The sequence below is a fragment of the Schistocerca gregaria genome, chromosome 1, assembly GCF_023897955.1.
Source record: "Schistocerca gregaria isolate iqSchGreg1 chromosome 1, iqSchGreg1.2, whole genome shotgun sequence".
Lineage (NCBI taxonomy): Eukaryota > Metazoa > Arthropoda > Insecta > Orthoptera > Acrididae > Schistocerca > Schistocerca gregaria.
Window position 1 is genome coordinate 599,326,365 of NC_064920.1, and position 13,699 is coordinate 599,340,063.

Consider the following 13,699-nt stretch of genomic DNA (forward strand, 5'->3'; position numbering starts at 1 on the left):
TTTAAAACCAAACAGCTCACAACCTAGTATCACTTCCTAGGCTGTTTATGGTTGGATAATATATTTTAACTCAGTGCCTGGCTGCCTGACAAATCATCACAATAACATATACTTCAGAATACATCTCTTCAGGAAAACATGAATATTTTTTCACATAAAAACTCATGTGTGAAACATAGAGGCTTTGTCTACATCAAATACAATGAACACACAAATTTTTCCATGGGCCATTAGGAAAGCAAGAATGTGACACTTCAGAAAAACTCAGATGAATGTCTTTAAACTGGTTTATTCCTTGTCAAATATCACCAAACTGATTTAGAATTAAGTTCTTACTCATCCAAAATGATTGTTTTGCTTTGAATATGGCAGCATGATCACACAATTTTTTAAAATGTCATTACTGATCATATCAATTTGACAACTAACTGTTCATCTTGTTAAACTTATTTGTTTGAGCTCTTCCTTTTATTATTGTTATTAACAGTGTTATCATCAGAACATAGTACATCTGTAATGTCCAAGAGGCATACCTTTATTTGCCTTCAGCAAAAGGCTTTCACAATCTGTCAATTTTTCTACTCGCTATAAAACTAGCTTTAACCAAATTGTCCTTGGTTTGGTAAATTAAAAATTAATGTTTTAATTTCATCTATCTGTAATTCCCCTGCAAGCTGTTGCTGACCAACAAGTTTTGTGTGCATAGAAAACTCCATTTTCATATTATACTGTTTCACAACAGTAAATAGATTTACTTTTTAACATAGTACAAAAATAATCCTCCATCCATTTCTCCTGGAATTGGAAGCAGTTAGCATCTAATTTTCTCTTCTTAAAGCCATAACTTTCATGAATACACTCAGTAAAGACACATGGGCCAAATTTCACCAAACTGATGAACAACTATCACAGAACTTGACATGTGAAGTGACAACATGTAACTAGTTTGTTCACCAAGTATTATCCGCTGCTCCTGTTACTTGAACTGGCACATTTAGCAAGTGGTTGTTAATTTTTGTGCCATTGCTACCTACTACCAACATTTGCAATATATCAGTGTGTAGCACAGACTTGGCAGTAAGAAGCAAGTAACATGTGTGCTATTAGCTCTGATCCAGAGGCAGAAATATTTCTTCCTGCAAGTCCTCAGGGTGATGAGCTGCTTCCACTACTCTCCACATGAACAAAAACCAAAACTTCACGCTGATAGTGAAAATGTGTTTCTCTTTGTTGTCCAAATCCAGTGCTTGGGAAAGGGCATTGTGCATGTGTGGAGTAAGCAGAATTTTCGCTGGTCTGTGGCATGAGCTGCAAACATGAGATAAGCTGGGCATTGGCAGAAATATCTGAAAGTGCATCCTGGCCCGAATACAATGTGAGTGCCTTGCTCTCTCACTCACAGTTTTCTTTGATGTGCTGGGTTGAAATCAATCACAGGCCAGATCCAGCCCATGTGCCACCAGTTGTCCATCTATGATATGAAATGTAGTTATGTAGTTATGAATAAAATTTTAATGTAAGATGGTCCCTGCATTATTTCCAAAGTGTTTTGTAGAAATTAAAACTATTATCATTAGTCAGTATACCGACATCCTCAGTTATTTTTTATTGCAAAGTGTCATAATATAAGTGCAAAAATAAGAGTTCTTTTCATGAAGAATCAAACAGAAACATATTGAATTACAATATCATGATGACATTCTCATATTAACTGCATCAATGTCTGTGAGTAAGAACTAAGTTTGCTCTCTGTGTTACTCATTCAAAATTACAATCTTGGCATATATTTATTTTGTAGGTTTTAGCTCTTCCTTTGTAAGCACAAACGAAACCCCTTGATTTGAATATGATGTAAGTTGTTATAACCTATTGTAGTCAAAAACATGGCACTCATTTTAGGGATTTATTACTGTGTCCTTCTTCTGTCGCGTTCGCCTACTTCTACTGAGTGCAGCTTTTAAGAGTGTCAGATATGGATAAATTTGATAAGATTCAAAAGGGCAAATTTGTTATGAAAGTGTAAATGGTTACAAACTTCAAATTGTGAAAACACTTGGCTGCAAAATAATTGATGTGGTTTTTAAAATCCATGTTTGCTCCTGTCAGTTTTTCATCTCTGGTATATTGACTCATCCAAAAAGTGATATAATAAGATGAAAACCACTAAAGATTACCATTATGCATGTATCACATTACTATTTAGGACAATTTTATGAAAAGGATAGATTAAACAATGGAATGTAACAATATTACGAAAAGGATAGTTGTTACTCACCATATAGACACACACACACACACACACACACACACACACACAAATGCAACTAGCATATATATAACTGCAGATTCTGGCAACTGAAGCCAGACTGTGAGCAGCAGCATAAAATGGGAGAGACAACTGTCTGGGGGTAAGGAGGAGGCTGGGGTGGGGAGGGGGAGGGATAGCAGGGGATAGTGGGGGACAGTAAAGTGCTGCTAGTGGGAGCATGCAGAGTCAAGATAGAGAGAGGGTAGGGTAGCTGGAGCAGTCAGAGGGGAGGGAGGAGGAGTAGTGCAAAAGGAAGGGCTGTGTAGTGCTGGAATGGGAATGGGGAAGGGGCTAGATGGGTAAGGACAATGGCTAATGAATGTTGAGGTTAAGACGGCTAGGTGAAAATAGGGCATATTGCATGGAGAGTTCTCCCTGTGCAATTCAGAAAAGCTGGTGTTGGCAGGAAGGGTCCAGATGGCACAGGCTGTGAAACAGCCACTGAAGTGAAGAACATTATGTTGAGTAGTATGCTTAACAACAGCATGGTCCAGTTATTTCTTGGCCACAGTTTGTCAGTGACCATTCCAGCTGACAGACAGCTTGTTGGTTTTTATGCCCATGTAGAATGCAGCACAGTGGATGCAGCTTAGCTTGTAGATCAGGTGACTGGTTTCACAAGTAGCCCTGTCTTTGATGGGAAAGGTGATGTTTGTGACCAGACTAGAGTAGTTGGTTATGGGAGGATGTATGACAGAAATCTTAGATCTTGGTCCATTACAGGGATATGAGCCATATGACCAGGGCTAGGAGGGGGTGTGTGTAGGGATGGATGGGGATATTGTGTAGGTTCAGTCGGTGGTGGGATTTGACTGTGGAAGGTGTGGGAAGAATAGTGGTTAGGACATTCCACATTTCACAGCACAATAAGCGGTAGTTGAAACCCTGGTGGAGGATATACTTCAGTTGCTACAGTCCTGGGTGGTACTGAGGCATGAGGGAAATGCTCCTCTGTGGCTGGATGGTGGGATTTTGGGAGGTGGTGAGTGACTGGAAAGATAAAGTACAGGAGATCTGTTTTTGTATAAGGTTGGGAGTGTAATTACAGTCTGTAGGCCTCAGTGAGACCCTCAGTATATTTCAAGAGGAACAGCTCATCACTATAGACACAATGGCAATGAGTGGCTAGGCTGTACAGAAACTCTTCCTTGATATGGGGGGCAGCTGTCACAGTGTAGGTATTGCTGGTGGTTGGTAGGTTTGATATGGACAGAGGTTCTGATGTAGCCATCTTTGAGATGGAGTTGAACATTGAGGAAGGTGGCTTGATGGGTTGAGTAGGACCAAGTGAAGTGAATGGCAGAGAAAGTGTTGAGGTTCTGGAGGAATGTGGATAGGGTGACCTCGCCTTTGATCCAGATCAAGAAGATGTTATCAGTAAATGTGAAGTAGGTGAGGGGTTTGGAATTCTGGATGTTAGGAAGAATTCCATCAGATGGTCCATGAATAGATTGGCTTAGTATGGTGTTATGCAAGTGCCATAGCATTAACCCTCATTTGTTTGTAAATAATGCCTTCAAAGAAGAAGTAATTGTGGGTGAGGATACAGTTAGTCATGCTGACTAGGAAGGAGTTTGTTGGTTTGGAATCCATCATGTGTTGGGAAATGTAGTGTTCAATAGTGGGAAGACCATGGGCATTAGGGATGTTAGGGCAAAGGGAGGTGGCATCAACATAGATTCTCTCAGTGGAGGCACAGTAACCACGTGCAATGGGGCATCCTGGATGGTGAGGTTTGTAGAGTTTAGGAAGCATGTAGACGGCAGAAGTGTGGGGAGTAGCAGGGGTGAGGAGAGAGATGGACTTTGGTGTACAGTTCTGGGATAGGCCTAAGAATTTGAGGAGAGACTAAAAACCCTACTGGATTTCTGGAATGGGTTTATGGTGTTGGATAAATCTGACAGCTGATTGAGTCTTTATGCCAGGTAATCCTTGTGGTTCAAAAGAGCAGTGCTGGAGCCTTTGTGAGCAGTTAGGATTATAAGATAAGGATCAGTTTTTAGGTGCTGGATTGTGGTTCTTCTGCAGACGTTAGGTTGGTTTGCACATCGAGGGATTTGGGGGATGGTGGTGAGGCAAGGTTTGAAGTTAAGAAATTTTCAAAAGTTACAGGAGGTGATTTGGGGGCAGTGGGATGGAGGAGTGAACAGAGTCAGGGTTCAGTATTAGTCTGTGGTTGAGTCTGGTAGAGTTGGTGGTGGAAAATTGTTTCCACTCTAGGGGCTGGGAGAAAGAGAGGATGTCCTTGACAAATCCTGCATTACTGGATTTGGGAGTTGGGCAAAAGGTGAGGCCTTTGGAAAGGACTGATACTTCTTCAGGCCTAAGGGTTTTGGAAGAAAGGTTCATGATGGTGTTTCAGGTCTGTTTAGTTACTGGTTTCTGTGTGGTGGTGGGAGGGAATTGTAGAAGATGGGGTAAATGCAGTAGGGGCAGGGTTTTTCAGCTATGAGGGGATGTGGAGGAAGTTTTGGAGGTTGTTGTAGATACAAGGGGGGACCCAAAAGAAACCGGACTCTGAGGGCGTTGCCACTCATAGACGTAGTGCAGAGTTCTCACGCTAGATGGTGTTAGTAGAGACCTTCATGAAACAGCTGTGCAGATGGCGTCAGTGTAGAGCTGAACATGCAAGTGTGGTATTGTGTTTCTCTGACTGTTGGCGGATTACCTCTGTGAAGTAGTCGTGACAACTTTAAAAGAACAAAGAGTGTGTGTGAAATTTTGGTTCCTCCTTAAAAAAACTGCAATGGAGACACACCAAATGCTTCAGGAAGCTTTCCAGGAGGATGCTATGAGCCACACACAGGTTTTTGAGTGATTTGGACACTTTAAACGTGGTGAGATGTGTGTTGAAGACCAAGCTCGTTCTGGACGCCCTTCAACATCGCGAAATGAGGAAAACATTGAAAAGGTTCACCAAAAGATCAACTAGGATCATCGCCAATATGATCGACCAAATTTCAGCAGAGACAGGAATCAGTTGGAGCTCGTGCCAGCGGATTTTGAGTGAGGATTGGCACATGAGACGTGTTGCTGTTAAATTTGTTCCGCGTCTTCTCACACAGGAGCAAAAAACCATCTGCATGAATGTGTGTCAGGACTTGAAAGCAGAGATTGCACTTGATCCAAACTTCTTGAACAAAGTCATTACAGGGGATGAGAGTTAGTGTTACAGGTATGACCCAGAAACCAAGCAAGCGCCAAGCCAGTGGAGGACTCCCAACTCTCGCAGACCAAAAAAAGCAAGGCAAGTGAGGTCAAGTGTGAAGACGATGATTATTGTTTTTTTTATGTTCGTGGAATTGTGCATTGGGAATTCGTACCCCCTGGCCAGACTGTTAACCAGCACTTTTACTTGGCTGTTTTAAGGCGTCTGCAAGAGGATGTGAGGAGGGAATGCCCGGAACTTTGGCGATCAGGTTACTGGTTTCTGCATCATGACAACGCTCCAGCACACACAGCCTTACGAGTGACTCACTATTTGGCATCTCAGAGGTGGTCTGTCATTCCCCACACTCCATATTCGTCGGACCTAGCCCCGTACGACTTTTTCCTATTTGCACGAATGAAAAAAATGCTAAAAGGGGAGCATTATGACAGTGTGTAGGCGATAAAAACAGCTTTGCAAGGGGCACTGGACAATATCAAACTTGAAGAGTTCCAAACATGCTTCCAACAGTGGGAAAAAGAGACTTGACAAGTACATTGCATGTAATAGAGATATTTTGAAGGTGACTGAAGTAATTTTGTAAAAAGGTTCATCAATAAATTTTTTATGACAGCAGTCCGGTTTCATTTGGGTCCCCCCTTGCATGATGGACAGTGGAAGTGAACAGGATGGAGAGTTTTCTGAGATGCCGTTGTACATGTTCCTCTTGTTCATGGAGGGAAAGAATTTCAGTGTGTGGTATGGGTTCCAGGAATTTAGGATTGCATAACAGGAGAATTTCACAGTTGGAGAGAACGTTTTATAAGGAGGTTTGGGCTTGATTGATATGGTTTTCCATGACCATGTTATGGGGGATAAGAATTGGTGGAATCTGAACAGATGGAGCTCATTGTGGAAGTACAGGTGGCAGCCGGACATGGGTGATTGGATGGTAAGGCCATTTGAGGGGTTCCATGAGCCAAGCAACAATACAGGAATATTATGTGGGATTCGGTTCTGGCTAGGGATAAGGAATCTTTTCTATATTAATGCAGATGGAAGGAGCAAGTTTCCATGGCGTTGGAGAAAACCCGTAAAAATATGTAAATAATGTAGAATTAATCAAAAAAAATTCCCAAAAATACATGCAAACATGTCGTGAAAAATCACAGAAAGAAAAAAAAATGTATGAAATATGGGGAAACAAGGTAAAAACCCTTCACTAATAGTGAAAGGTGAAAACCAACTGCAATTGGCATGAACTCACAGTGAGATCAAATAAAAATATATGTACAAATCTTGTAATGGGGGTTCCAGATCTGTGGGTTGGCTTAGTGTGAAGAAGGGGAATGGAAGACATTACTAGATTAGGTGAACTGGAATATGGAGTAGAAAGACTGGGGGTGGGAAGGGGTTGGTATGTTCCGATACAGTCTGTGTGACCCAGGAAAGGTATGGGAAATAACATGTCAAAATCAGTGGGAGTAATGTGGGAAATGAGATGCTGCTTCAACAGTCTTGTAGCTGCCTCTTGTGCATGGCTGAGAGGGGTGATGCAGTGTGGCTTGTAATTATAGGGTGCAGTGTGGTTTGTAAAGTGACAACAGAAACACAAGAGACGAGAGAAATAAGGATTGACATTCAGTATAGTAATGCATCAGAAAATAGTAACAAAAGGAAATAGCATTGGGTTAAGGATGGAAGAAAAGCCGCCGGGAAAAATAAAACAATGGAAAATACAGGATGGAATGTAACAGTATTATAAAAAGGATAGTTGCTACTCAGAATATAGAGGAGATGCAGAGTTGCAGATAGGTGCAACAAAACACTGAGAAAGTGAGCTTTCAGCCAATGAGGCCTTTGTCACGCAAATGCAACTAACACACACAACACCACTGTCACTGGCAACTGAAGCCAGACTGCGAACAGCAGCGCATGATGGGAGAGGCATAAACAGGAGCCTGAGGCAGGGAGTGAGAGGGATAGCATGGTAGGAGTGGGAAACAGTGAAGTGCCACTAATGGGGCAAGGATGAAGTGGAGAGAAAGTAGGGCAACAGGTGTAGCTGGGAGGTTAGATGGAGGATGGGGAAGAGAGGGAGGGGGAGGGGGAGTAGAGCAGAAAAAAAGCAGAAAGACGGGGTGTGTTGGTTGATTAGAGGGCTGTGCAACACTGGAATGGGAACAGGGAAGGGGTTAGATGGGTAAGTACAATGACTGATGAAGGTTGAGGCCAGTAGAGTTACCAGAATGTAGATTATATTGCAGGGAGAGTTGCCACCTGTGCCATTCAGAATAACTGGTATTGGTACAAAGCATCCGGATGGAACAGGCTGTGAAGTAGTCACTGAAATCAAGAATGTCATGTTGGGTGGCGTGCTCAGCAACAGGTTCAGTTGTTTATTGGCCACAGTTTTTCAGTAGCCATTCATGCGGATAGACAGCTTGTTGATTGTCATGCCACATAGAATGCAGCACAGTGTTTGCAGCTTAGCTTGTAGATCACATGACTGGTTTCACAGTTAGCCTTTTTTTGATGGGACAGGGGTGGGAGGACGTATGGGACAGGCTTTTCATCTAGGTCTATTATAGGTGTATGAGTCATGAGGCAGGCGGTTGGGAGCAGGCGTTGTGTAGGGATGCACGAGGATATAGTGTAGGTTCGGTGGGCAATGATATACCACTGTGGAGAGGGTGGGAAGGATAGTGGGTAGGACATTTCTTATTTCAGGGCATGAGGAGAGGTACTCAAAATTCTGACAGAGAATGTAATTCAATTGCTCCAGTCCTGAGTGGTACTGGGCCATGAGGGGAATGCTCTTCTGTGGCCAGACAGTGGGAATTTGGGAGGTGATACATGACGAGAAAGATAAAGCACAGGATATCTATTTTTGTACAAGTTTGGGTCAGTAATTACGGTCAGTAAAGGACTCAGTGAAACCCTTGGTTCATTTCGAGAGGGCCTGCTCATCATTACAGATGCAACATCAATGGGTGGTTGTACTGTATGGAAGGATCTTCTTGGTATGAAATGGGTAGCAGCTGTCAATGTGGAGGTATTGCTGGTGGTTTGTAGGATTGATATGGGCAGAGGATAGGTTTGATATGGACAAGGATACTGATGTAGCCGTCTTTGACATGGAGGTCAACAATGAGGAAAGTGGCTTGTTGGGTTAAGACCAGGCAAAGCGAATGGCGAGAAGGTGTTGAGCTTCTGGAGGAATGTGGATAAGAGTGTTGAGGTTCTGGAGGAATGTGGATAGGGAGTCCTTGCTCTCAGTCCAGTTCACGATGTCATCAGTGAACTTGAACCAGGTGAGAGGTTGTTATTCTCGGTTTTTTGGAAGGATTCCTCTATGTGGCCCATGAACAGGATGTCATAGGATTGTGCCATACAATTGCCCATAGCTGTACTCCCCCCCCCCCCCCCCCATTTGTTTGTAGGTAATGCCTTCAAAGGAGAAGTAATTGTGCATGAGAATACAGCTGGTCATGGCAACTAAGAAGGAGGCTGTTGGTTTGGTATCCATCGAGCTTTGGGGAAGGTAGTGTTCAATAGCAGTAAGGCCATGGGTATTAGATAAGTTAGTGTAAAGGGATGTGGCATCAGAAGTGATGAGCAAGGCACCATGTGCAAAAGGAACAGGAACTGTGGAGAGTTGGTGGAAGAAATGGGTGGGAGGTTAGGTTGCAGGTAATAGTTTGAACATATTGGTCTATGAGAGTGTAGATTCTCTCAGTGGGGGCACAGTAACCAGCCACAATAGAGCATCCTGGATGGATGGGCTTATGGATTTTAGGAAGCATGTAGATGGTGGAAGTATGGGGGGTGGTAGGGATTAGGAGAGAGATGAACTCTGAGAAGAGGTTCTAGGGTGGGCCTAAGGATTTAAGGAGAGACTTGATATCATGCTGGATTTCTGGAATGGGTTCACGGATGCATTGTTTGTAGGTGGACGAATCTGACAGCTGGTGGAGTTCTTCTGTCAGGTAATCCTTGCAATTCAAAACAACAGTGGTGGAGCCTTTGTCAGTAGGTATGATTATAAGGTAGGGATCAGTTTGTAGGTGGTGGATTGAGGTTCGTTCTGCAGATGTAAGGTTAATTTGCATGTTGAGGGATTTGGGAATGTTGAGGGATTTGGGGAATGATGGTGAGGCAAGGTAAAAGGATAAGAAATTCTGGAAAGTTAACAGGGGAAGATCTGATGTTCAGTGGGGGACGGATGTAGGAATGAAACAAGGCAGTCAGGGTTCAGTCATGGTCTTGGGTTAAGTCTGATTGGTAGGGTTGGAGGTGAAAAAGTGTTTCCACTTTAGGGACCAGAAGAAGGAGAGGAGGTCTTTAACAAGCCCAGCGTGACTGAATTTGGGAGTGAGGCAAAAGATGAGGCATCTGGAAACAATTGATACTTCTGCTAGGCTGAGAATTTTGGAGGAAAGGTTAATGACAGTGTTTCAGGTCTATTGAGGTTCTGGATTCTGTGTGCTTATGGGAGGTAGGTTTTTTTTTTGGGGGGGGGGGGGGGGGGGGGTTCAATGTAGAAACCCTGTGAGACAGGGTTTGTAAGCTCTGAGGAGACATGGGGGAGGTTCGGAGGTTGCTTGCTGAAAATGTGGTGGACATTGGAAGTCCAAGGCAGGAACAGGAAGTTCGCAGGGTCCATCACAAAATATACTGAGGATCACAAAGTCTTTACAGATTATGATTATTGTCCCAACCTTGTACAAAAATGGATCTCCTGTGCCATATCTTTCCAGACATTCACCATGTCCCAAAGTACCACTGTCTGACCAGAGAGGAGCATTTCCCCTTGACTCAATATCTTGCTCCCAGAACTGGAGCAAGTAAATTACAGTCTCCACCATGACTACCACTCATTGTGCCCTGAAATGAGAAATGTCCTACCCATTATCCTCTCACACCTCCCACACTGGAATTCTGTTGTGCAGCAAACCTACACAATATCCTCATCCACAGTTACACATCCACTTTTCCCAACCCCTTGCCTCATGACTCATATCCATGTAATAGACATTCTCCCACCACCACTTACTCCAATTTGGTCAGACATATCACCTATTCCATCAAAGGCAGGGCTACTTGTGAACCCAGTCATGTGATGTACAACCTAGGCTGCAGCCCCTGTGCTGCATTATACGAGGGCATGACAACCAACAAGCTGTTATGTCCACATGAATCGCCACTGACAAACTATGGCCAATAAACAACTGGACCACACTGTAGCTGAGCATGCCACCCAACATGACATTCATCATTTCAGTGACTGCTTCACAGCCTGTGCCATCTGGACCCTACCCACCAACAACAGCTTTTCTGAATTATGCAGTTGGAGACTCTCCCTACAATATATCCTACATTTCTGTAACCCTCCTAGCCTCAACCCTTGTTAGTCATCATCCTTATCCATCTAGCCCTTTCCCTGTTCCCATTCCAGCACTACACAGCCCTCTAACCCACCAACACACCCAGTCTTTTTGCTTTTCTCCTCTTCCACTACCCCCTCTCTTCCCTGCCCTCCATCTAATCTCCCAAACGCACCTGATACCCTACTTTCTCTCCACCTCATCCCTGCACAATCCCATTAGTTACATTTTACCATCCTCCACCCCTACCCTGCTATCCTTTCCCCTCTCTGCCCCATCCTCCTTCTTATCGCCACATAGTTTCCTGTCCCATGATGTGGTGCTGCTCATAGTCTGGCTTCAGTTGCCAGAGACTGTGGTGATGTGTGTGTGTTAGTTGTTTTTGCATGAGTGTTTGTGTCCAGGTTGACTCCTTTTGACAAAGGCATCATTGGCTGGTAGCTCATTTTCCCACAGTCTTTTTGTTGCAACTATATGCGACTCGGCACCTCCATTGTATGCTGAATAGCAACTATCCTTTTCGCAATATTGTTACATTTCATCTTGTATTTTCCATTGTTTGAATTTACATGACAGTTTTTCTTCCCTTCTTAATCCAGTGTTTTTCCCTTTTTTTACTATTTTCTAATGTATTACTGTACTTAAAGCCCATCCTTCTTTCTCTTCTCTCCTGTGTTTCTCTTGTTGCCTTAGAAGCTGCATTGCATACTCTGCTTATCAGCCACACTGTATCACTCCTCTCGGCCATGCACAAGAGAAGTCTACAAGACCGCACTGACTATTGATGCAGCATCTCATGTCCCATATTACTCCCACCAATATCAATAATCCTTTACCTTCAAAATGATCATTCTCCCTGCATCACTCTCGCGTATTTTTATGTGTTATTTCTCATACCTTTCCTGGACCACACAAACTGTATCTCATCCTGCCACCCCCTCCCCACCCCCACTCTTTCTCCTCCATATTCCAGGTCAAATGTACTAATTTCACCTAATCTGGTAACATCTTCCATTCCCCTTCTTCACATTTATCCACACACATTACAATTTTTTATACACTTTTTCTTTGATCTCACTGTGAGCTCATGCCAATTGCATTTGGTTTTCACCTTTCACTATTAGCCTTACAGATTTTATCTTGTTTCTCTATAATTCATCCATTTCATTCTTTTCATGATTTTTTTCCCCATGTGTTTGTGTGTATTTTTGCTTATTTTTTGGGTGAATTCTATGTTATTTACATATGTTTACCCATTTTTTCCACCACTATGGATTCTTGCTCTGTTCATCTGCTTCACTATAGAAAAGTCTGCTTATCCCTAGCCAGAACTCAGTCCCACATACTGTTCCTGCATTGTTGCTTGGGTCATGGAGCCCCCCATATCGCCCTACCATCAAATCATCCATCTCCGGATGCCTCCCTTGCTTCCACAGTGACCTCCATCTGTTCAGATTCCTCCAGTCCTTAGTCCTTACCAACATAGTTTTGCAAAACCATATCATTTAAGCCCAAACTTCCATGCATTACCTTATCTCCATCTGCCAAAGGCTCCACTACTGTTGTTTGAACTGCAAGGACTACGTGGCAGAAGGCTCCACTAGTTGCTGATTCATTCACCTACAAATCCTGCCACTGTGAACCCATTTGAGAAATCCAGCTGGGTCTCCAGTCTCCCCTCAAATCCTTAGACCCATCCCAGAACCTCTCCCCAGGGTCCATCTCTCCCCTTACCCCTACCACTCTCCTTACATCTTCCTTCTACATGCTTCCTAAAGTCCATAAACCCAACCACCAAGAATGGACACTTTCTCCCGTATTTGCTTCACCTGCTCCTATTAAATCAAAGATGCTTACTTCCGTACCTCTGTCCATATCAAACTTACTTATCACCATCACATCAAACTTACTAATCACCAGCGATGCCTCCATTTCAATAACTGCCACTCATTCTTTACCAAGAAGCCCCTTCTATACAGCCTAGCCACAAGTCACCATTGAATCTGTAGTGACAAGCGGTCCCTCACAAAACATACTGAGAGTCTCACTAAAGCCTTCACAGACTGTAATTATCCTTCAAACCTTGTACCAAAATAGATCTCTCTCACCTTATCTTTCCAGCCTCACACCAACTCCAAAAGTCCCACTGTCCAGCCACAAAGGAGCATTCCCATCGTGACTCTGTACCACCCAGGATGGGAGCAACTGAATTATAATCTCTGATAGGGTTTTGACTACCTCTCATTGTGCTCTGAACTTAGAAAGGCCTGACACACTATCCTTCTCTCACTGAACCTATGCAATATTCTTATCCCTCCCAACCTCTTGCTCCATGGCTCATATCCCTGTAATACACCTAGATGCACCTCCCACCACCACCTACTCCAATCATGTCACAAACAGCAACTGTCCCATCAAAGGCAGGGCTACCTGTGAAACCAGTCATGTAATCTACAAGCTAAGCTAAGCTGCAACCATTGCACTACATTCTACATGGTCACAACAATCAACAAGCTGTCTGTCTGCCTGAATGGCCACCAACAAATTGTGGCCAAGAAATAACTGGACCACCCCATTGCTGAGCATGCCGCCCAACATGACAGTCTTCATTTCAGTGACTGCTTCACAGCCTGTGCCATCTGGATCCTTCCCACCAACAACAGCTTTTCTGAATTACGCAGTTGGGAACTCTCCCTACAATATATCCTACATTTCCATAACCCTCCTGGCCTCAACCTTTGTTAGTCATTGTCTTTACCCATCTAGCCACTTCCCTGTCCCCATTCCAGCACTACACAACCCTCTATTCCACCAATGCATCAAGTCACTTTACTTCTCTCCTCTTCTGCTAACCCT

General features: G+C 43.4%; 1 protein-coding gene across 1 annotated transcript in view; it reads left to right on the forward strand.

Moving 5' to 3' along the window:
* LOC126358244 (otoferlin) overlaps positions 1–13,699 on the forward strand; it is a 288,211-nt gene that overhangs the window by 252,730 nt on the left and 21,782 nt on the right. The gene's annotated exons all lie outside the window — the stretch shown is intronic.